The sequence below is a fragment of the Zonotrichia leucophrys genome, chromosome 18 (genome assembly GCF_028769735.1).
Source record: "Zonotrichia leucophrys gambelii isolate GWCS_2022_RI chromosome 18, RI_Zleu_2.0, whole genome shotgun sequence".
Taxonomy (NCBI): Eukaryota; Metazoa; Chordata; class Aves; order Passeriformes; family Passerellidae; genus Zonotrichia; species Zonotrichia leucophrys.
In genome coordinates this window covers 9,423,616-9,447,215 of record NC_088187.1, presented here as the reverse complement: position 1 = coordinate 9,447,215, position 23,600 = coordinate 9,423,616, and the positions used below count along the sequence as shown (strand labels likewise).

The 23,600-nt window shown below is 48.9% G+C and overlaps 1 protein-coding gene across 2 annotated transcripts in view; it reads right to left on the bottom strand.

Annotated features, from left to right (window-relative positions):
• Window positions 1-23,600, bottom strand: part of CEP112 (centrosomal protein 112) — a 195,998-nt gene that overhangs the window by 562 nt on the left and 171,836 nt on the right. The gene's annotated exons all lie outside the window — the stretch shown is intronic.

The following is a 23,600-nucleotide window of genomic DNA, read 5'->3' as shown; positions in this document are numbered from 1 at the left end:
GCATCCCGGGTCCCCCGCATCCCCCCTGCAGCCAGGACAGCACCCCCGGCTCGGGAAAAGGGGCGATAAATGGGAAGGGGGGGTCGCAGGGGGGCAGCCCCCAGCCTGGAGCTTCCCGGCGTGCAAAATAATAATGATAATAATAAAAACCTGCTCCAGAAATGGCGACGGGCTGGGAGGAGGGAGGTCGGAGGGGGAGGAAAGGGGGGAAAAAAGTCCGGAGCGACTTGGAGCCCTCCGAGCGAGCCGCGAGCAACAGCCGAGCCGCGGCGGGCACGGGGAGCGCGGCGGCTCCGCGCCCGCGGAGGGCGGCAGCGCGGGCACCCCACGGGGGAAAAAATATATATAGTGAAAAAAAAAATTTAAGGAAATAACTGAAATTAAGAGAAAATTCCGTATCTGAAGCAGAAGAAGCGGCGGCCGCCGCCCCCGAAGTTGCCACTCACCGCCGAGCCGGAGCTCGCTGCGCGCCCGCGGCCCCGCCGCTCCCCGCCGCCGGCAGCGCGCAGGCTGCACCCGCTCCCCCCGCCGGCCTTCCTCCTCCTCGCCTTCCTCCTCCTCCTCCTCCTCTCCTTCCCGGCGGTGCAACCGCATCGGAGAGCATCGGGAAAGAGGGGGGTAAAGGGAGGGGGGGAGGGGGGGGCTGCGAGGGAAGGAGCCCACTGCGATCCGCGCCTCCCTCCTCTCCCTCCCTCCCCTGGTTATTTATTTTATTTATTTTAAATACAAAAGCGCAGGTCCCGCCCCCCCCCTCCCTCCGCCCCCCGCCCCGGGCTCCCCCCGCAGCATCAAAGCGCAGCCCGGCGGAGCGGTCCTGCAAGGGCGGTAGCGCACTAAAAAAAAAAAAAAAAAAAAAAAGAGAGAAAAAAAATAGGAAAAAAAAGAGAAAAAGGGCCCAAAGAATTTTAAAAATTAAAAAGAGAAAGAGGGAGAAGGCGGGGGAGCACCCCTGTCCCTTCCCGGGGCTCCCAGCCCCGGGGCATCCCCGGTGCGAGGCGTGCGCGGAGGCGGCTCCAGCGCGGGCGGAGACGGCAGGAAAGGCGCGTAGTCAGCGCTGGTGAAGAAAATCAAATTATTTTATATTTTTAGGGGTCAGGATTTATTTTTTGCGCCCTTCCCGCGGCATCCCGCGGCGGCTACAGAGTTGCCAGGACCTTATCAAAGGGAAGCGATCGCAGCCGCCGCTCCGCCGCCTTAAAGGCGCAGCGCCCCTTTTGCTGCGCCGCCCCGCGCAGCGCCCGCGCATCCCCCGCGCATCCCCCGTCCCGCTCCCCAGCCCACATCAGCGCTGCAGGCCGGGGGCGACTCCCCGGCATTAAAAACTTTGCTAAAAGTTTTCATGTCGGGGAGAAAATGGGGCGGGTCCCCGTGTTATTATTATTATTTTATATATTTATATATATATGTATAATCCGCGGGCCTGTTTTCGCTCTGCAGGCTAATTAAACAATCCCTGATTGCAATAGAACTGGCACAGCAGCCAAAGCCCGGCCGCAGTTGTGTTCCCATCTCCGGCCCCAGCTGTTAAATATTAACCAGGCACGGAATGGAGGGTTTGGAACTTCATACAAAAGGTTTTAATTAGGGGTTGGCCCCCAAACCTGCCCTCCAGATCCAAGGAGCCTCCTGCCCTCCTCCTCCTCAGCCTGCTCCGAGCCTGGACCCGGGGGCTCTGCAGCTCCCTCTGTCCAGAGCCCACCTTGGTCTGGCTGGCAGAGCTGGTGGGTCCAGCTTGGCTTGGTTTTTATCATTATTATAGAATCACAGACGGGTTTGGGTTGGAGGGGACCTTAAAGCTCATCCCATTCCAGCTCATCCACCTTCCACTGTCCCAGGGTGCTCCAAACTCTGTCCAGCCTGGCCTTGGGCACTGCCAGGGATCCAGGGGCAGCCACAGCTGCTCTGGGCACCCACCACCCTCACAGGGAAGCATTTCTTCCTAATAATCAATGTAGCTCTGCCCTTAGTCAGTGTGCAGCACTGCCCCTTGTCCTGTCACTCTGGGCAGGGCAGGTGGCAAAGCCAAAGAAATGTCACCGTCCATGCTGGCTGTGCCTGAGCATCATCAGGGCCCCTCGTGGGGAATGCCAAGGCACAGTGGAGCCCCTCGCTGGCCCAGCCCTTGTCCCCAGGCCCTGTCCCACATCCAGGGCACACTGCAGAGCTGCCCCATCCAGCCAGCACACAGCCCAGAGCCCTGGGAAATGGAGCCCAGATGGATTCTGCTCCCAGCACAGACCCCAGAGCCCTGGGAAATGGAGCCCAGACAGACACGGCCCCCAGCACCATGACTGCTCCCAGTGCCTCCCCCCTCTCCTCCTGCCCTACAAAAGGAAACCCCAAGGGAAGGATGGGGAACGTGGGACAGCAGCACCCCAGGGATGCTCCAGTGGACATCCCTGGTCCCTGCATGTCCCTGGATGTCCCAGGCACAGCCTGATCCTCAATGAAGGCTCAGAAACCAGGATCACAGCCACAGACCTGCCCCTGTCCCTCCCCACCTTCTCTGTGAGGAAGAGCTGCTGGTTTGCACCATCCCCAGCCCAGAGCTTGCATCCACCCCACAGCACAGAGCTGCTCCTGCTCCAGACCCTGCTCAGCCCCTCTGCACCACAACAAACAGCAAACACCCCCAGAGGATGAGTGTTGTGGTGGCCCTGGATGGGATTCCTTTGGAGCCACAATTTTGTCACCCATCCAATGACAGAATCCATCCTGGAGCCTCACACAGCCCATGAACTGACCATGCCTGGGCTAATAATGAAAGAATAAGAGAGTGAATTTGTTGTTGCTGCCCAGTTACACATTTCCCAGGCCTAGGAATGGCCCCCACTGGACATGGAAAGCTAATGTTCTGCCAAGCCCACGAGCTGAACAGTAAAAGCCCTTTCAAGGCACAAGAAGAGTTATGGATTATTAGGATTATTAATATTTTTGCTGCTCATAATGCCAAATATCAATGTGCCACAATGCTGCTGAGCCATACAACATGGTCCTTTCCTTAGAGAATGAACAGCCTGTGTCCCTCTGGGCCCCTTGGGATGGTGACAGTGGTGTCACCTCCAACCTCAAGAAGGTGACTTGACCACCTTTCTCCTTACAACTTTCTTTGAAACAATGTTGGATAAAAACCTCTCCTAGTCCCATTATTGCTACAGCACAGAAAATGAAACCATCGTAATGGACACTGAAAACCTCAGACTCGTTCCCTTTGGAAGAAAATCTCATTAAGTCTCATTCATCCCATTTCATAAAAACGTCATTTAACCCAGTGCTTCTCTCCAAATCCCGTTGTGCAATAACACCACCCTGGGAGAACAACCAGGAACTCAGACAGGGACTGCATTGACCAAATCCTGGGGATTGCAGGTGCGGAGGAGCAGCCCACCCAAACACCTGCTGAGTCCCCACCCTCTCTGTGCCAGCCACAAAGGGACCCTGGGGGCACACAAGGAGGGCAGGGAGAGCCCCTGGGGCCGTGGCTTTGTGGGGAGCTGCCCAGGTGTCCTGATTGTTATTCCCTGCTCCCATTTTTTTTACCTGAGAGCTCCTTAATTTAAAATTTATAGCAATTCCTGGGCCAGCGAGGGGGTCCACTGTGCCTTGGCATTTCCCAGGAGGTGCCCTGGCACAGCCAGTGTGGAAGGTGATAAATTATATTAATAAAAAAATCAAAATCTAAATCTAAATCTAAATAATTTCTTTGGCCAGAGGCTTTGCCACCTGCCACCTGGAGCAAGGGGCTCCACTGTGCCTTGGCATTTCGCAGGAGGTACCCTGGCACAGCCAGTGTGGAAGGTGAAAATTTATAATAATAAAAAAAAAAAATACAAATAAAAAATACAAATAAAAAAAAATAAAACTTAATAATTATTATTTTATACATATATATATATAAATATATATATATATATATATATATATATATATAAAAAAAAAATTTCTATGGCCAGAGGCTTTGCCACCTGCCCTGCCCAGAGTGACAGGACAAGGGGCAGTGGCTGCACACTGACTAAGGGCAGAGCTACATTGATTATTAGGAAGAAATGCTTCCCTGTGAGGGTGCCCAGAGCAGCTGTGGCTGCCCCTGGATCCCTGGCGGTGCCCAAATCCAGGCTGGACAGGGTTTGGATCACCCTGGGGCAGTGGGAGGTGTCCCTGCCATGGCAGGGGGTGGATTCGGAAAAATAAAAATTTAAATTTTCCATTTCACGCATGGCTCCTGCCTTCCTTTCTTTAGAAACCAAGGCACCAGGGAGCAGCCTGTCCTGCCCAGAGCAGTGGTGGCCCCACTCATGTCCAGTCAGGAGTCTCTTTTCTGCTCCTGCCCACAGGGAAGAGTCAGGTCCTGCCTGGGATTTGAAAGCAGTCTGGTGAACGAGGCAGGCGGTGGCAGGTACAGGAAGGTCTTCCAGAGTTTTCTTCATCTTTAGCAGCTTCTGGAAGTCCTTGTTCACAGATCTACAGGGAATCTCTGTGTTCAGGTAGCAGCTGCAGTCATCAAGAAAGCAGAGGATCTTTGAATTTCCTTCTGATTTTCCTGTCTAAACTTGAATCTGAATTCCCAGGTTGAGCAGAGGGGAAAATTAACTATTTATATTTTATTTGTTAGCCTTTCTCTGCATCTGAGATGAAAACTCAGTCAAATGAGGGAGAAAAGGCTGCAAAAAGCTGTTTAAAGCAGCGTCCTCCAGCCGTGCTCAGCCCTCCTGGTGCCCAGCAAAGGGCAGACACAGCCTGTCCCTCCTCTCTGGCTGCTGCTCTGTGTCATGTTCACAGCCAGCAAAGAAGCTTCAAGTCAGATTGTGCCACCAAAAAGGAATAATTTTAGATTAAAAGAATCAGTTCACAGCAAAGCTGCACAATAAAGAGAAATTAATTTTTTTTTTTTTACTTTGAGCTTTTTATAGAGCAGGTAGTAAAAAAAAAAAGTGGGAAAGAAAAAGGCAGAGGGGTCTTTGAGAGCATTGCGGATGTGCCAGTGGACACTGCCTGGGCTGCTCCTGACTGCACCCAGCTAAGCTGGCCCCTGTGTGCCCATGGGGCTCCAAAAGAGATGGTTCTGGGTCCTTGTCCTCCCACAGAGCACCAGCCCGGAGCCCAGGGCTCTCCTGTTGGTCCCTCTGAGGGGCTCTGTGGAGGCGACAGGGGTCCAGGAGCTCAAATCAAATCAAATCAAATCAAATCAAATCAAATCAAATCAAATCCAGCAGCCCCAGCAGATCAGAGCAGTGCCCACACTGTGCTTGTCAGGAGCCACAAGTCCTAAACCAGGGGACAAAGTCAGAGCCCTTCCCTGTGCACAGGGACACAGCGTGGGCAGGGAACTGCCTTCCTCATGGGGAACCTCAAAAAACCTGAGAGATGGCACCACAGCCTGTCCAGCCTCACCAGGAGATGCCACCACAGCCTGTCCAACCCAGGAGATGCCACCACAGCCTGTACGAGATGCCACCAGCCACGGCCCAGCTCAAGGATGCCACCACAGCTCACCCAGAATGCAAGTGTCAAACCAAGAGATGCCACCACAGCCTGTCCAACCCAGGAGATGCCACCACAGCCTGTCCAACCCACCAAGAGATGTCACCACAGCCTGTCCAGCCTCACCAGGAGATTCCAGCACAGCCTGTCCATCCCAAGAGATGCCACCACACCTCACCATCAGGCCAGGGCGCGGTGCTGCTGCCTGACCCTGACTCTGCTGATGCCCCTCTGCTAAAACCACAGCAGGATCATTGAATCACAGAATCCCAGACTGGTTTGGGTTGGAAGGGACCTTAAAACTCCTCCTGTTCCATGGCCAGGGACACCTTCCACTGGCCCAGGCTGCTCCAAGCCCTGTCCACCCTGGCCTTGGGTACTGCCAGGGGGTCACAAGGACGTGGATGGAAAATAAAGAGGAAACATGAATCAAGCATGCTGAGAGCTCCTCCTCTCCATGCACAGCCCCCATGGGGGTCACATCTCCTCCAAGACCCCTCCCAGCCCTCCCTGCTGCCCCCCACTCCATCCCTGTGCCTGCCCTTCCCTATTCACCCTTCCCACCCCAAGCCAGAGTGGGCTCAGGGTCTAGAAATCACTTTCCCAGCAGGAAAGCTGCCCAGTGAGAGGCAGAGCCCATGAGGTCCCCCAGAGGGGAGGATGCAGCCCCCCAGTGTGGCTGATGTCCCCTCTGTCACCCAGCTCACACTGGTGCTCACGTTGATAACGACATCAAAGCCTTGGGACTATTTCAACAGAAGTGCTGGGAACAGCCTTGATCAAAATAAGAGGAAGACCCTGTATACAGAAGACATGAGAGGTTTGCAACCCACATGTGAACCTTTGAAGTTATTCTTTCTTTTTTTTTTTAATAAACTAGTTGAACATCATTAGTTTAAGAGGTATGAACCCTTTGGGCTGTGTAATCTCCCCACATTCTGCAGGCACAGGGTATTATCCACACAAAGACATGCTTCTCCAGTGGGGAGGAAGAGCACTGCCAGAGACACTCACAAACAAGACAAGAAAACACACAATTAGTTTTGTGGGGTTTGAAGTTCATTCCATAAACTGACACACTTTTGTTAGCCACCATCGCCAGATAAGTCCGATACATTTTCTCTCCTATAATCCTTTTACCATTTCCATTCCCCCCCACAGACTCTCTGCCTTGATGTTTTGTTCAGTGCACTCCCTGCTATCTGCACACGCTTGCCCAGATTTTTTAGACTTGAAAGGGGCACGGTATCAGCATTAACCATTCCAGGAGAGCTGATAAAACACACACGAGCACTTTGCTATCTATTAACATTTCTGAACTCCTTCCATCACCTGCACAGAACAGAGATTGAAGAGAGGGTGGGAGCAAAAGAGGTAAATGAGGATATTTATGACCAGCTTCCCATGACTTATTTTTTCCACCACCCCTTCCTCACCATGCACAAATGAGCAAAACTAGAAGTGAGACTGTGATAAAAACCACGTCAAAACTTGCCACTTTAAAGCTGACCTAAAAAACTGATCATCCTATATAAATTAATCAATAGCCTTTAACAAAAAGAAATAAAATTAAATATTCTTAAAAAAATAAAAAGCCTCTGCCACCTTCCTGTAACAAGGACAGCAAGATTCCCCATCCCTGGAAATGTCCAGGGCCAGGCTGAACAGGGCTGGGAGCAACCTGCTCTAATGGAAGCTGCCCCTGCATATGGCCCTGGAATGTAACATTTAAATCCTCTTGAGTTTTTTTATCAAATGCAGATTTTTGATGGGAAATTGAGCATTTCTGTGGTTCTCAGGGATGCACCATGATACCACGGCAGAACAATGAGTGTGGTTCTCTTGTCATGTCAGTGATGACTCCCTAAAGTCCTGCTCAGGGCCACATTCCTCATTTTCTACCTCTACTCACTGCTTTTGCTCACGGTGCTGGTTCTGGGTTTCATTAGCACACGGTGCCAAGGAAAAGCTGGATCTGAAGTGGTTCAAAGCCCAGTTTGTCCATGCCCTAACCCTGTGAGTGTTCATGAAGTGACTTTTAGACACTCCAAGCAATCACTCCACACAACTTGTGAGCATCCATCACCCTGAGGGGACAAACCTGACAGTGGGACAGAGCTTTTGCTAAAACCATCAGCAGACACTGTGATGGCAGCCTGGAGCTTTATCAGCCCAACAGGCTCAGATTCAAGGGTTTCCCTTCCAGCCTGGGGTGGCTCAGATCCACCCTGATGTGCCCTCCTCATTCCCACACCGCCCTTCTCAGGCACTCAGGATGTGGGGAGGTGACAGGAGCATTGCTGCCAGCAGGGCCTGGAGGAGATTCCATTCCATTTTTTCATGGAAACGGGAACATTTTTTCCAGGCATGCTCAGGGAAGCCCTTCTCCTGCATGCACAGAGGGGTGTCCTGGCTCTGGATGCTCCAACACGACTTGGGGCTGATGCTATCTTGGCCTGACTGCAGAGGAAGGGAAATATATGATGTGTTACCAGCCTGAACTGATGTGATTTGATTCTGCAATTTAATCTGGTTTGTTTTCTGGCTGGCTCCTATGGCTGTGTAAAAATGGCTCCTTGAAAACCCAACCAAGGATGAAGTGCACTCCCTGCAAATCTCAGCAAGGGAAGGAAATCCAAATGTTTTGAGTTTAACTATTAAACATAGTTTCCAGCTAGTGTGCTCAGAATTTGAAATTAAACAAATGAAAGAAACATGTTTCAATGGTTTTATGTAGGCAATAATGTCATTAACAGGAAATAAAGAAATTGGGCTTTGCAGCTGCAGCATGAAGTTAACCCTTCCCATGCCTGCTGGGCTGCCACAGCCCATTCCCACCCTGCTGCTGCAGAGCATCCCAAAAAACCTTCCTGGACCCAAATTTCCTGATCCACACAGCCCTTAGAGCAGGATGGTAATGGAAAAAGCAGGAGGAGAGACAACAGTTAGGAGAGAACAGGCTTTCCTGACTAGTGGAAAACTTGCAGATCATAAAGTCAAATAAAACTTTTCAGTTCCAGAGGTAGAAAAAAATACAAACCAAACCCAAGCCCTTTGTGCATGGTTATTTTTAGGTGTCAGAGTTGAATACCCTAAAATCATACCTGCTTTGGTTTGTTTCTGCCTGTCCATTCAATTCTCAGAATTAAGGACAGTGAAGGGTGTGAGATCCATCCCAGCCCCGTGGTGCTGGCAGGAGCTGGGTGATGCCTCTCAAAGCTGGACCAGTCCTGAGGCCACAAACGAAACAATCATTTTCTTAAGGATGCTTTTATTTCCAGGTGTGAAATGCAGGCTGGAGAGAGGAGGCTTTGCATGGAGAAATTCTCACCCCCACATCCTCAGGTCACCCCTCCTGAGCAGCTGTGTCCAAACCAGCACCAAATTATTGGGGCCATTTCATCTAAAATCACATTTTTCTGCTCCCCCTTCTCCCAGGTTATCTACATTTCTTTTTAGTAGGTTGTATCTTCCTCTGCCAAAGCCCTATTGATTGTATAAAAAGGTGTTTTCTTCCACTGTGGGAACCTCCACCCTAGTCCTTAAATAATTAATATTGGCAGCTTTGTTTTCCCTTTTCATTAAAAGGAAGGGAAACTTGCTGAGTGTGAGGTCAGTCTCTCTCCTGGCCAGACCCAAAAAGGCTGCTTGGACATACATTTCATTAACGACTTTTTTTCTTTTTACTAGAAATCTTCATGCTGGGGGAGAAACCATCAAAATACCATTTTAATCTTTTTTTCCTTTTGCTTTCTAATCCTTCCACAGAAGCCTGGAAATTACCCAGTATCCTTTCTCTCTAGGAAACTGGGGGGACTGGGAACCTCATACTGCTGAAACTCAGAAGAAACTGAAGTGTTGTCAGCCCAAATCCCCATTTCTGCATCCCCACCCCAAACCAGCTTCTGGGCTTTTCCCAGCAGGACTGACATTAGAACACTTTGAGGTTTTTTTTTAATATTTGAAAACAATACTAACTCAAATCTCCTGTTATCCTGACAGCATAATCCAGACTATCACATTACAACTGAGAGATCCCCATACTTTTTTTTTTGGTAGTGTCTGGATAATCATTTCCCCAGCACTGCTGTTCCTCCAAGAACCATCCCAGGGAGCAAACCCCACGCCCAGGAGGATGCTCTGGCACTGGAGCAGTTCCTACCTTGCTGTTATTCCCCTGGAAAAGGCCAGCACACCCCCTGCACGCTAATCAGAGCTGCAGATCAGCTCATTAGTGATGGCGCAGGGATGGTGGCCATGGCAGGAAGCGCTGAGGGGAGCAGGAGGTGGCTGTCACCTCCCGAGTCCCAGCTGCTGCTGCTTCCTGAGATAAGTTCAGTTTGTAAAGGGAACATTTCCACCTGGGGGAAGCCCTAAAAACTCCTAGAAAGCAGTAAAAGCTGAAATCCTGCTGTGGGTGATGCAGTGTGAGGTTGGCTACAGGACAACCACGCTGCTGTGGTGTTTCACACCTCCAAAAAACACTTGGAGGTGTTTCACCTCCATAAAACACTTGTTCTGAGGGATTTGTCAGAGATACTTTTAGGGTCTGATTCAGATTTAGGGTCTGTTCACCTCTGTGCATGGAATGGAAATAAGGGCTTCCACCCAAGCCCCCTGCAAGCTGGAAGGAGAACACTTACCTCATCTCAATCATGGATGAAGGGAATTTGGCTGGGAATGGAAAAGAAAACTTTGGAAATCATGGAAATAACTCTTTGATTATGATCCCCATCCCATGGCTGGCTGCTCAGATTAACTGAGAGCACTCTCATGACGGATTTCCCTCCCTGAAGGTCATTGGGAGGATGATCAGATCCCAGGAGAATGGGGCACCTCCTGCTCCCTGCTGGCCTGGGGGATGGCAGAGCTCCAGAGGAACCAATGGCCACAGGAACAGGGATTTGGATTTCTGAGCACTCCTTGTGCAGGTCCAGCTCTGCAAGGGCTTCCCTTGGGCACCTGGGACATGTTTTAGTGCTGGGTTCCACTTATCCACCCTGTCTGATGATGGACTCAATGAAAGAAATGCTGGGACAGCTGATTATTCTTCCAGCCATAACTTTAGACAATAAAATTTGATAAATTCCATAGATTCAAGCAATACACCATTGTCCTTTTGTTACACAGGCACATGCCCAACCCAAGAGCAGATATAAAATTAAATTAAATTTATTTATTAAATAAATATTTATATTATAGTTATAGTTATAGTTAGTTATAGTTATAGTTATAGTTACGTTATAGTTATAGGTACATTCATATTTGTATTTCTATTTCTATTTATATTTCTATTTCTATTTCTATTTCTATTTCTAATTATATTTATATTTATATATTTTATATATTTTATATATTTTATATCTTTTATATCTTTTCATTTATATTTATATTATAAATAAATTGAATTATATTAAATTGATTTTTATTTTAAAAATAAATTAAATTTAATTTTAATTTTTATATTAAATTGATTTATTTTTTTATATTGAATTGATTTCAGTTCATGGAGAATGTAATATCAGAGCAGGCTCAAGACAGAGCTATTTAATACATTTAAAGGATGTGGTTTCCACAAGCTCAGACACGTTGACTCTTGAAGTGAACACGGATAATGAGGCTCTCCTGTGATACACCTGACACCAGCCAGCACTGGGAACGTGGATCTGTCACCCGTGGCTCCCGGTGAGATGATAAAACCCCGGGTCAGAGTTGGTCACCAAGCCGTGGCCTCCAGCCTGAAAACCCCTCTGTGCTCAGCTGGGATGGCCCTGGGAGCTCCGAGCTGTGCCAGGAGGGCCAGCCCATCCCTGGCAGTGCCCCAGGCCAGGCTGGATGTGACTCTGAGCACCCTGGCACAGTGGAAGGTGGCGATGAAATGGTGGCACCACCATGGCAGGGGGTGGAATGAGATGAGCTTTAAGGTCTCTTCCCCTCCAAACCCTTCCGTGGCTCTGTGAGCCCTGGAGCAGCTGCAGCCACAGCTGGGACTCTGCTCAACCCCCTGCAGTCAGAGCCAGCCCTTTGTCCTCGAGTGCACTAAAATAATAACCTGCCTAACACTGCTATTACACCCATGCAAATCAGGAGGAAAGGATTACACCACTATAAAACCAGCAAGAAAAAAAATATTCCAAGTCATTTTTCTTCTCTTGGTGACTTTGCAGAGGCTGGGGAGGCTCTCCCTGAGCGCTGAAGCTGCTCAGAGCCTGGGCACAGCTCAAGTGGCACAGCCCCTGTGCAGAGGGGAGCAGGGATGTGTTTTTTGGCAGCAGGGCCAGCCCGTTTCCTTGGGCCACCCCCTTCATTGTGAATGCTTCAGGCATTAGCTCAGGGAACTCACCCGGCTAAAAATAACCCTTCCCTCACAAAAAATAGACAAAGAAAATGGCTATTTATACCCTGGATCAATTCCTGGGCTCATTCACCGTGCTGCCCCTGGGATGATCAGCACAAGGAGCTGTGCAGCAAACCCAGCCCGGGTGCCCATGGGCACATCCTGGGCACTGACCCCATTTGGCTGCAAACCAGCTCAACATCCACACATGACCTTTATTCCTGGGATTATCAGGGGCTGGAGAAGGGAGAACTGTGGGTATTTTTATAATTTTCGGTTTTGTCTCTGGGTTTTCAGTTTATAAATGTATTTTGTTGTTGTTTGCCTCACCTGGCTGCCCTCCCAGCTGGGTCAGGGCTGTTCCTCTATGTGCAGTTCCCAAATTCTTGGGTTTAAATGCCACAAAAAGCCAAAGGGCCAGCTCCAAATGCCCAAAGAGAAGCGGAGGATCAGCCAAATAGTTTGCTGAAACTCAGGGAGAATGATCCATGCTCATCTGCCTCAGCAGACAAGTTTAAATATGGATAAAGACAGTTGGAGTCATATAGATGCATTTTTTCCCCTTGTTGTTTTCTGTTTTGACTTCTTTGGGATCATTCAAAGCGAGGTTCAGCCTTTGATCTTCTCTATTGGCAATATTTTCTTCATCTAGGTTTTTATAGTTTGAGAAGAGATGTTACATGCTTGCAAGAGAGACTATCAATATGATGTGGGCCCGAACAAAAAACCTGGTGTCAGGTTCTCCATTTGGAGTGTTACCTCAAGCTTTGAAGTTTGTAATGATTCAAAAGCATCTAGAGCTGCTACAAATGTTAATAAAATTAAAGCCATCTGAAAGTGAGGCTTGCATGTGCCTTTGAAAGTAGGTCTGTGATCAGTTATTACCCTCAATTACCTTGTTGTCCACTCTTTTAGCTCGAGGTTAAACTCTTAACACTTTGCTTTGAAGTGGTTATCCTTTTATCTATGACCGGACTGAGGAATTTAAGGGCAATAATCAATGAGAGCTTCATAAGAATAAAGGGGAGACAAGGCAAGGAGAAGAGGTGTGAATGTGCCCTTAACGGCGGGCTGGGGGTTCGGGGGGCTCTTTTTCTTCACAGCCTTGGGAAGAAAAAGAAAAGGAGAAAGAAAAAAAAAAACAAGAAAAAAAGGGAAAGATGAAGAGGGGGAAAAAGGGAAAGATTAAGAGGAAAAAACAAGGGGGGGGGGTGAAAGAAAAAAAAAAAAGGAGCCCCAGCAATTTCCAAATCACTGCTAAAATAAAGCAAAAGCAGCAGCCCGGGGTGGGGCTGGGCGTGGGGAGCACGGCGAGGTGAAGCCTCATCAAAGGGAGGAGAGATACGGGTAAAGGATTGGCTTCGTCAGCCTTTGATGTTGGCCAGGGCACCTCGCCCTGCAGGACGGGACATGGGATGGGTGCTGGGGACCCTCCCCGGCCCCACAGGGACCCCCACCCAAAACAAGGGTGGGACTGGCCCATCCCAGCAGGACACGGGGGATTCCTTCTCTGGAATTCACGTAGGATGCCCCAGAGGGAATCCTTCCTGCCCTTCCCTGGCAGAGCAGCATCCCTGGCACCTGCAGCCCCTGGCACCAAGGGGTTCCTGGCTATGGAAATTGCAGGGAGAGAGAGCAGATGAGGAGGACTCCATTGATATCAGAAGGCTCATTAATTGCTTTATTATACTATATTATTCTATACTATATTACACTATGTTACATTACATCTGAACTGAATCTGCCAAGCACTCAACTGCCCAGAATCTCCTGACTGCTCCCACAGTCCCCACACACACCTGGCCCTGAGAGGCCAAGGAAACAAAACACCATGAATTTGGGTAAACAATCTCCATATTGCATTCTATTTTTGCACAGTCAATGAGATAAGAATATTCTTGGGAAGAACTGAGCCTTGCTTTTCTCTGTCAAGAGAAATGTGGGGCTGCACTTGGCCACCCCTCCCTGCTGCCAGCACCCACCACAAAGCCACCGTGGGACGCTGAGTCCCTTTGGAGGGGAACAAACCTGGGGAAGGAGGCTCAGAGAATCCACCTGGCTACATCCTGGTGACATCCTTGTCACACCCTGCATGGCTCTGAGGTGTGCCCCAGCCCTCCCCTCACAGAACCACAGCCAAGCTGCGCTTTCACCATCCGGGGAAAATCACAGCAACACTCCCAGCCAACTCTTTTCCTTTAATTTTTTTTAATCCGAGGTGCCTAAAGCGAGGTGTTGAAACGCATGTTGAGTGCACCTCGTTTGGCAGGGGCCCAAGCCCACATGGCCTGGGTTTGTGAAGTCCTGAGCACAACCTCGGTGTGTGCTCAGCATCTCCCAGAACCTCGCTTTGATCCCGCGCCAGCCTTAGAGCTGCGTGTCTAATTTAAGGTGCTTGGGTTGGAAAATGTTGACAATTATTGTTACTCTAAAATTAAATCAGTGCTTAATTATCAAAATTGATGGTAACTTAGAGTGGCATTTTCAAGAGAGCCTCAGGGAGTCAGAAGGAGATTTTCAAAGGCGGTTCAATGTCCCAGGGCCATGTCTCCCTCTCTGTACCTGCACTTTCCTACTCACTGCTCCTGCTTCAGCACCTTTTCAAGGCCACCTAAGTTGTGCTGAGCTCTCTACCGAGATGCTACAAGGTGGACCTGAAACCATGAGCACAGACCAAAACCTCCAGCCCTCCAAATGCACTTGGCTAATTCACAGCGAAAAATCAATTGGCTTTGGGTGCCTAATTCTCCTATAATCCTTCAGATAATCCCAGCTTTAGGCTTTCAGATACTGATAAAAAACCAAACAAACCCCACAATACAAGAAATTCGTGCCAATAGAATAGAGGACCAACATATATTTCATATAACTTTCAGATACTCTGAACTTGATACGAAGGAGGTTGAGGACAATAGCAATAAAACATTGCTCAAGAGAGAGTAAAGGCACAAGACCGTGAAGCCCCAGGCTGAGAACAGAGTTTCGTAATTAAGTAGCCTCCAGACAACAATTGTCATAGGCAGGCATTGCTCAAGGACCCAGCCATTATTGCTTTCATTATGATTTTTCAGGAGAGGATCTTTTTCTGGCCTGGCTCCACCTTCATTCAAAGCTCCCAGTGGCCCCAGCCACTAATGAGAAAGCGTTGATTGACAAATGCTAACGAGGCCTGCACGGGCACGGCGTGAGGGGCGGCTGCGGAACAGGCACCTGGCACTGGGGGTCCAGAGCAGGGCTGGGGAAAGGGGTGACACCAGCCAGGGACACCACACACCACATCTGGATGGAGAAATGGAGAGAGGGAGGTCACAGCTGGTGGCTGGTGCACCCCAAGGTGCTGCCTCTGCCTAGACTGGGGGGGGTCACTTGCTGGTTCAGTGGGGCCCTGCTGGTTTTGTCCATCAAACCAGTGGAAAATGTGCTAACAGGAAAGAAAACTGAGCCAACTCAGAGAAAATCCTGATAAACCCTATATTGCAAATAAATAACCAATTTTTAAAACTCAGTCCAACAGGGGAGGTGTAGCTTTTACTGTGTGCATCTCACAGACCCAGCTGGCATCTCCCATGGAAGCCTGGGCAAGCAGAGCGTGGCAGATTGGAGGAGCACACAGTGGCTGGGCCGTGGCAGTGTCACCCATCCCTGTCACACCACCACATCCACTACAGACCATTGCTGCATCCCAGAATTCCCACATTGAAACTGGCCCTGGAATTTCAGCTTTGCTGTAGAGGGAAGGAAAAAAGCAGAATCAGAAAGAATCAGTAACTCCTCTCTCCTTGTAGAACATTTTGATTTCCTTTCAAAACTGAAATTTGACTGCAAAGACCCTGCTGATCATCGTTCCCCCAGCTGGTGCTGAGTGAACCCCACTGGAATGGCAGGATTAACTCCCAGCCCCTGAGCATGACCGTGCCTGTCTGCACTTAACTGCTGACCTATCTTCAACATCCCACTAATTAATATGCTGAACCGAGGTCGTGTTCCAACACGGTCTCATTTTCCAGTGAAGGGAAGAGCCAAGAAGGATTAGGAACAAATGGGAACAGCCCAAGATGCTTCCTCACATCCATGGTGGGTCATTGCTCCTCCACTTCAGAGCCCTCCAGAGCACCAGGAGGGGCCCCTGTGCCAGCTAATTCCTGCCTAAACAGTCATCCCAAACTGTGGCAGCAAAGCCAGGCTCAGGCACTCACTCCTGCTCCAGCTGCTCTGATCTTTGGCCAGTTATCAGCACCTGGATGCTCAGGGAACAGGGAGGTGATCCAAGGAGGTAACAAAGGAATAAAGTTCTCCTTGTTCCTGTAGAAAAGCTGGACAGGCTGGGTCAGGGCACAGCCCAGCTCCTGGAGCCTCCTCAGCTGCTGGAACGCAGCCCATGGAGGGCTGGCCCCATCCCACAGGAGGGGCTGGCTGCAGGGACACCCCTCTTGCACTATGATTGTTACTCAGTCTTTTTTCCCAGCTCACTATATGGAGGAACAGAGTGAAACACAGTAGAGAAAATGTCTTGGCTCTGCATTATCCTTCTGAAAGCAGCAGGGTGGCCAAGCAGCCTCCCCTGTGACCTCCTGACACACACGGGGAATTTTATCCACCAGGAGTGACCCAGGCAAAGGCTGCACCCCACAGTGCCAGCAGCCCTAGAGCTGCTGCTGGGCTCACAGGTGCACAAACCCCACCTCAGAACCTCCCCAGAGCCAGGCAAACCTTCCAGAGAGGGATCTGCTTTCTCAACCCTTGAGGGAAGGAGAGCACAGCGCTGCCAAAGGCCCACCTGCCCAAGGGTGCAGTCCTGGAGCCACAGGACCCTCCCAGCCCCATCACACCTCCAGGAAGGGAGGTCAGTGCAGCAGCAGCTTCCCTCAGCCAGACTGCAGTCATGGGCTGATGAAGAATAATCAGGTTCTTTTAAGGCTTTAATCCATTTTCTCCTCTGCCCAAGACTGAGTCCTCTCCAGGGTCTCTTCTTGATGGTCTCCTCCAGCACCATCCCTCACACCACATCTTCCCTTTTTCTCCCTCCAGCAGGTTTAGGAAAAAAGACAGATAACAGGAGAGCAACTCCTTGTGTTTTACCCATTCCTGTAATGTATTGCCCCAAAACCCCCCCAGGACATCCTGGGGCAGACTGGTCCTAATGGGAACTCCCCCTCTGACCCACAACCCAACACCACTGCTCACACCAAATCCCCACCTCAGGGGTCCCTGGAAGGAGCAGGGGACAATGCCAGGCTCCTGCACAGATCCCCCTGTCCCTGGGAAGGAGCAGGGGACAATGCCAGGCTCAGATGTCCCTAAGAAGGAGCAGGGGACAATGCCAGGCTCCTGCACACATCCCCCTGTCCCCGAGGGGAGCCAGGGCTGGGTGCAATCCAGATCTCTGGATCCCCCTGGAACGGCAGGGGGGGAGGAGAGGCACGCCGCCCTTCACGAGGTTTTGTGACTGCAGAGAGTTGGCAAATCCTGGGATAAAAGGGAAAAAATATGTTCATAATAAATAAGACTGAAGTAACACGTTGCGAAATATTGACTCCCTCGGAAAGGCGGCTGTTTGCTTTCAGTGGAGCTGCATCTGATCCTCTGCCAAGCGGGGCTGAGCGCCTGGAAAAGAGACTTTGCTGTGGTCAGCCAGGGAAAACCAGGTGCCCAGAAAGTGCAGGGACTGTGTGTGCAGAGGCACACGTGAGCAGGAATGGATGGGCACAATCCTGGGGGTGCCCAGCTCCTGAGAGCCCCACGAACAGAGCAGAGCCAGCCTGGAGCTGGAACTGGTTTTAATGCAGTTAATCAGATGTCAGTGTAGAGACTGAAGGAAGGAGAATAGAGGGGAGAAAAGAGAAAGAGGTGTTGATAAAATACTTGTTAGAAAGAAAATTGGATTAGTGGTGCCATTCTGGCCATGAAGTTCTTTGAGCTAGAGAAAAGAAATAATAATCTTGTTCCTTTTTTCTCCCGTCTCTCTGCAGCCCACTGAAGGCCTCACAGCCAAAACATCAGTCCTTCTAATCTTATTTTCTTTTTTCTAGCATGTATTTTATTAACCCCTTTTCTCATTTAACTGCTATGAATAGCTCAGTGGGTAACATCCTTCTTAGAAAGTGAAAACCTCCTTGGAGATGCGGTGCAAGGAGAGAAATGCAGACAAACTTCCAGCTCCCTCACTCAGAAGAAAAGCCCCCTCTGTAATCCTGTCTGGTGAATCCCAACATTGTACCCCAAGGTAACTGCCAGCTCCAGGTCCTCTCTTTGGAGCAGGAACAATCAGGGAATTTATCTGGACATGCCAGGAGATTGCTCCAACTCTATAAACTCCGAGGATGTGGAGCAGAGATTAGAAAATAAATAAACGCCCATGCTGCTCCTTGGGAAAGTGTCTGTGTGTTGTGAGTGCATCCAGCACCCTAAAGTCAGGCAGCTGAATCACCTTTTCACAGTTTCCCTCTCAATCACCTTTCCTTTACAGCTTCCCTTGCCAGCTCTCAGGCACCTACAGTGAAATTCCCAGTGTGGACTGGGATGCTTGTGGGAGTGAGCCCAGCACTCCCTGGGCCAGGCATGTCCTGTTGCTGCCACAGGGGCTCCAGTGCCTTTATCCCACCAGCCCAAAGCCAGGCTGGATTTCTCCTCTCACACCCACAGCAGGATTTTGTGCCCCAAGTAAGACATGGGATGTCTGGAAGCTCAGGACCTTCCCCTGCGCAGCAGTGATACCGATGTGGCCAAAAAGAGGAGAAAAACCATAATTAAAACATCAAATCCAAGGGAGACAGTCCTGCCCTGAGCTGCTCTAAGTGGGAACAGAGATTTGGCCTCTCCATAAAGAAAATACCAGCCCCAGCGAGCTTGGCTGCTGCCTCCTTCCCTGTGAGCAGCAAACCTTCCTGGGAGAGGAGCGGGATCCAGCCCTGCTCGATATTGGTGTGTTATTTTCCTTGACAGCTGTGGTGCATAGTGGTAAGTGCATGTTTAATTCATTCACAATTTATGGTGTAATGAGAACAATGAATGTGTCTGAGGGAATAATTGCTTCACGGCAGGGATGCTGGAGAGTTCAAGTTGGTTGGCACCTGGACTTTGAATCGGGGCTGCCGGGGATTGGCTCCGGCAGCCCCACAATAGCCCCGAAAACAAAGCTGTGGGGACGGGGAGGGGGTTCAAAGTCACCCTGGCTGAGCTGCAGCAGCCTCTCGATGGCAGTGGCTGGATCCCAGCCCTGTTAGACCCCCGTGGCCCCAGTTACTGGGCACCCAGTGAGGTTTGTGCATGTGGGAGCTGCTTTTCCAGGCCGTGTTTACAAGGGAATTCTGCCGCGCTGCAAATCCACGTCCCCGGAAAAGCAGTACTTCCCCCACCTCCCTCCAGGACCTTTTCACGGCTTGGTCCTGGCAGTGTCTGCCAAACCCTCCTTTTGTTGGGGGTGTGGAGAGGGGGTTGACCCTTTGCAGTGTCCTCAGCAGCCACATGGAGTTTCAGAGACCTCAGAGGTCAAGAGCATCCATATGGAGGGCCCAGGAGCTCCGTGCGTCTCCCAGCTGTCCCCACGGCAGCTGTGCTTGCAGCCCCCGAACAAAGCTCATTAGGGGGCTCGTTAGGACACTCAGGGGGTGCTCTGAGCTGTCCTGGAAGAGCCCTGGAATCACAGCACTCCCAGGAGAAGGCTCCATGTATGAACAGTTCCCATCCATCAGACTGGGAGCAGGGAGATCCCGTTATCCATCATGGGCTCTCTCCCACACCACTGAGTGGGGCAAGATTTTGAGCCAACAACAAAGAGATGCTGACAAATCATCCCTTCAAGCCTTGGTCCATGCAGGGGGGTCTGCAGCAACCCCTTCCACAGCTCCCAGCGGAAATGCCAATCTGATTTCTCAAACAGAAGTGCCAAAGCACGAGCAACAAATCTCCCATGCCTCAAACCCACCCCAAGGAGATCAACAGTCAAGATGGGGCTCTTGGACCCAGCCTCAGCTCTGGGGGGAACAGGCTGTGAGGAGCTGTGAGGCTCAGATGCTGTTGTTAATTATTACACCATTATATTGGGGAGCTGTGCTAGAGACCATCAGCACTCGAGCTTTTCCATACATGGCCCGTGCAGGATGGAGCTGGGTCCCTGTTCTCCCTCTCCAGATGGGAATGCCACGTGCTGGGGATGGGTTTGCCTTGGACAGCTTTCAGAGATGCTGAGCTGGGAGCCCTGCTACACATTAACTCCCATGCAGGGCTCTACAAGATGGTTTGAACACGTATGCAACACTTGGGACTAAACGGAGGCTGCTTTTAGCGGGGGCAACATCTGGGTACGAGCAGATGTGGGCCAAGCTGGTGAGCAAATCACTGCAACAGCTTTTCCTTAGGAACTGAAGGCATTTTTCCATGGGGTTAAGTGGTTTAGGTGCATAAATTGGAAGGATAGCTAATTAAGATTAAAAAGATCAAGGTTTCAGGCTGCTGTGTCCCCTCAGAAACATCCCATGTACCCACACGATGGAAGCAGCCACAGCTGGGAGTGGAACACAGAGCTTGGGAGCAGACAGAACCACGAATCCATAGTCCTGACAGAGAACCTTGTTTTATCCCCTCTACTCTGAGGTTAAACACGATGTTCTGTCAAGCCACACTCGGAGGAAAGCAGGAGGAAACCGCGCTAAACACGGCCGGGCACCGAGAGCAGGGGCTGCCAGCCCGCCCTTCATCCGTGCTCAGCAACATCCCTGCTGCATGTCAGCTCTTGGGTTCCTTTTTTGTCCTGTTGAGGTTAGGTTTGAAGATATTTAAGATGGTATTTTGTGTTTAGATTTAAATGTTTATTTTTTTCTGTCTATGTTATAGTCTCACAGGTAGTGAGTTTTGTCGTATTTTGCTAACAAGCTACAAAATGGTTAACTATTTTTCTTCATAAGGTCTTTTAAGGTTAAACTATTTAATTAAGAAATGACACTTAAATTATTTTTACTTCTAACTTAATTACTAATTACTTGAAGTCCACAATGCAGACTTTTTTGTTTAATTACAAAATACTACCTTAACTCATGAAGAAGGACTGGCTTCTATTTTAAAAATTCTATCTTGTTCTATATATATTACTATATTCTAAAACTTCCAACTCTAAGTTTTTTTACCTTGTGATATTATACATTTCTAATTAAACTACACACTTGTAATTTTAGTGTTATTAATCAATTTTGGAAGCTTTCTCTATGGTTTTAGGTCAAGTGTAGTGTTCTTTTGGGGGTTAGAGTCTGCTGGTACAGAAAGTTTAAAATTTTTAGCATCTAGAATTCCAACACATGCAGGAGGCAGCACTGCTGTAAATAACTAATAATAAACTCCTCTGTCCCTCCTGTGATGCTCTGCCTTGTCACTGCTTTGCCTGCAGGGAAAACAGACCCGAGTGCTTAAAGAAGGACCAACCACCTCAGCACGGGCAAGAAAAGGTTAAACCCAGAGGTGCCTGCAGATGCAAAGTGTGAATTAGACTGGAGTTCGCACCTTCTCCCGAAGCTCAGCTGTGAGCTGAGCCCCCCAAAGTCCCACCCCAGCCCAGATGACAGCTCGGGACACAAATAAACCCACCCATAATTGCACATCGTTAATTACCGAGGGTGTTTGGGTTTCTCGGAGAACATTAGCTTGTGAAGACGCTCAATCAAAGAGCCCTTGGGGCATCCAAATCAAGGCAAAGCATCAAACCCCAAGCGCTGTTTTGAAAACACAGCTCCAAATGCTCTGTGCGGGGAGGAAAGGCTTCCCCCTGCCCCCAGGCAAGGGCAAAGGCTGTGACCTGGGGGTACAACATCTGCAGGAGCCTGACCTGGGGGTGCAACATCTGCAGGAACCTGACCTGGGGGTGCAACATCTGCAGGAGCCTGACCTGGGGGTGCAACATCTGCAGGAGCCTGACATCGGGGTACAACATCTGCAGGAGCCTGACCTGGGGTACAACATCTGCAGGAGCCTGACATCGGGGTACAACATCTGCAGGAGCCTGACCTGGGGGTACAACATCTGCAGGAACCTGACCTGGGGGTGCAACATCTGCAGGAGCCTGACATCGGGGTACAACATCTGCAGGAGCCTGACCTCGGGGTACAACATCTGCAGCAGCCTGACCTGGGGGTACAACATCTGCAGGAACCTGACCTGGGGGTACAACATGTGCAGGAGCCTGACATCGGGGTACACCATCTGCAGGAACCTGACCTGGGGGTGCAACATCTGCAGGAACCTGACCTGGGGGCACAACATCTGCAGAAACCTGACCTGGGGGTGCAACATCTGCAGGAGCCTGACCTGGGGGTACAACATCTGCAGGAGCCTGACCTGGGGGTACAACATCTGCAGGAACCTGACCTCGGGGTACAACATCTGCAGGAGCCTGACCTGGGGGTGCAACATCTGCAGGAGCCTGACCTGGGGGTGCAACATCTGCAGGAGCCTCTGGGGACACCCAGCGCTGCTCCCAGGGTGATTCCAGCCGGGCTTTGACCGCAGGCACTCAGGGAGGTGTTTGCTCCACTGGATTTTCCCTCCTGTTCTCCCAAGCTCAAACTTTTGTGGCCAAGCAGGGCAGCTCTGAGTTTGGCCCTGCACAGAACTGGTTTCCACCAGCCTGGGAACAATTAGGAGAGGAATCAACTTAGAGAAAAAAAAAAAAAAAAAAAACACACAAAAAAAAAAACCCAAACAAAAAAACCCCAAACCAGCAAACAAAAAACCAAAAAAAATCCCTGAAAAAAGTGACCAATAACTGCAACCTCTGGTTAACAGAATATTTTTAGCTACACCAACCTATGTATGATATATAACTATATATTTAATATATAATAATTTTAATATATATAATATGATATATATTTTATGTATATATGTTATATACACTATAATATATATTAAATGATATATATAATATTTTCTATATATTATAGTAATTTTATTATATATACTATATATAATATAATAGAATATATATTGATATATTCTAGTATTAATATATATTAATATATATAGTAATATAGTATATTAATATATTATAGTATTATGTAATATATATTATTATAGTAATATTATAGTATTATATATAATACTATATATATTATATACTATATATAGTATATATATAGTATTATATATATTATATATATAGTATTATATATATAATATATATATACATAACTATATATATAATGTACTATGTATAATACATAACTACTAATATGTAACTATGCTTTTATAATGATGGAACACTATTGCAGGTGAGGTATGCAAAGTGGGAGTGAAAACAGCAAAAAAGTGACATCAAAAAGTAATAATCACAAATTAAAAAGAGAAGGTAATCAATAGCATCAAATTCAGGGGAGGAATTTCTGATCCCATTCAGGAACAATGTAAAAGAGGACTTCAGTGATATTTGGGTAGTAGTTCTTTTTCTAATAGAGATGGTCTTTTTCAGCCAAACCCACTGGATTTGAAGCAGAAAATTAATTCAGGGAAGTTTTAAGAACAGTGTCCCTAGGCCACTTCCAAGTCCCTTTTAGTCTTCAGATCTCTAAATAGAAGTTTCTAAGCATCCATGCAGCTATTTCACAGCTTTGCACTCAGATGGGTACATGTACATTTACTTGGAAATGGCTGTTATGTGAAAAAAAGAAAAATAAAGATCCAGAGAGATTTTTCTCACATCAGTGAGAAAGCTTCTGGCAGTTGCACAAATTTTAAAATATTATTTCAGTTTACACTTGGCATTTCTCCCTCTCTTGCTCACAACCCTGTAGCTTACACT